Source organism: Saccopteryx leptura, chromosome 6, assembly GCF_036850995.1.
Source record: "Saccopteryx leptura isolate mSacLep1 chromosome 6, mSacLep1_pri_phased_curated, whole genome shotgun sequence".
Lineage (NCBI taxonomy): Eukaryota > Metazoa > Chordata > Mammalia > Chiroptera > Emballonuridae > Saccopteryx > Saccopteryx leptura.
Genome location: NC_089508.1, coordinates 57,838,394 through 57,839,899, shown reverse-complemented (window position 1 = coordinate 57,839,899; position 1,506 = coordinate 57,838,394). Strand labels below are relative to the sequence as shown.

Sequence of the window (1,506 nt, the reverse complement as noted above, 5' to 3'; positions counted from 1 at the left end):
TTTCTATGTCAGGGGCTTTAGACATCAGGATCTATCTGAAAGGCACACTTTCCCCACCTACCATACCAATATACACTCTTGCCTGAGCCTTCTTTTCCTTTAGATACTTGCTTACACATCACTTCTTTGGATGGGCTTTCTCTGACTATCCTATCTAAATAAAACAGCCTTCCATTATTCTGCCCTGTTTCCTTCCTCTATAATATTTACCACAATTTAATTTATGTAATTGAAAACTTACATATTATGCAATGCAGTACTTTCTTGTCTTGTTTCCTATTATATAATCACAAGCTTTGTGTGGGCAAGAACCATTTCTACTTGTTCAAAGTTCTAGCCTTAGAGCTTAGCACTGCAATATAGCATGGTCAAGATATTCATTCACAGCCCTGGCCAGTTGGCTCAGTGGTAGAGCGTCGGCCTGGAGTGCGGAAGTCCCGGGTTCGAATCCCGGCCAGGGCACACAGGAGAGGTGCCCATCTGCTTCTCCACCCCTCCCCCTCTCCTTTCTCTCTGTCTCGCTCTTCCCCTCCTGCAGCTGAGGCTCCACTGGAGCAAAAGATGGCCCGGGCGCTGGGGATGGCTCCGTCACCACTGCCCCAGGCGCTGAAATGGCTCTGGTCACAACAGAGTGCCCCCCCATGGGCAGAGCATCGCCCCCTGGTGGGCGTGCCGGGTGGATCCCGGTTGGGCGCATGCAGGAGTCTGTCTGACTGCCTCCCCGTTTCCAGCTTCAGAAAAATACAAAAAAAAAGAAAAAGAAAAAGATATTCATTCACTTAGTCAATGAATGGATGGGTGGATAAGTGAATGGAAATTGTATATTTTTGGCTAATTTCTGCTATAAGTAGCTCTGTAGCCTTGGGCAAGTCCCTTAACCTCTTTGAGCTTTGTTTAACTTCTTCAGACTTAAAATAGCAGGGCTTACTCTACCTGTAGAGGTATTGATGAGGCACAGATGAAACAGTTGATGCAAAAATGCTCAGTAAGAAGGTTTATATAAATATGAGGGCTTATAAGAGGTTGAATACAACTTGATCTTTTTTCAATTGGATTACTAGCGTGACATTGGCTAATAAAATCACACAGGTTTCAGGCCTACAATTCTATAACACATCCTCTGTACACTGCACTGTGTGGTCACCACCCCAAGTCAAGTCTCCTTCCATCACCATGTCTCCCCCCTTTGCTCTCTCCTACCTCCTCCCTTCCCCTCTTACAATCACCACACTGTTGTTTGTGTCTATTTGTTCTTTTTCTCTGCTTAATCCCTTCACCTATTTCACCCAGCTCCACAACCCACTTCCCCTCTGACAGCTGTCTGTTCTTTGTATCTATGACTTTGTTTCTATTTTGTTTGTGCTAAGTGAAATAAGCCAGTCAGAGAAAGACAAGTACCATATAATTTCACTTTATGTGGAATCTAATTAACAAGAGATAAACTCATTTTTTTAAATTTTTTTCTTCTTTTCATGCTGAAACCTCAATCTAACACTTCAAGAATCA

At 43.6% G+C, this 1,506-nt stretch overlaps 1 non-coding gene across 1 annotated transcript; it reads left to right on the top strand.

Annotated features, from left to right (window-relative positions):
- The first annotated feature begins 386 nt into the window (after nt 1-386).
- Nucleotides 387-462, top strand: TRNAS-GGA (transfer RNA serine (anticodon GGA)). Its single transcript has one exon. It is a non-coding gene; the product is annotated as a tRNA-Ser (tRNA).
- The last annotated feature ends 1,044 nt before the right edge of the window (nt 463-1,506 follow it).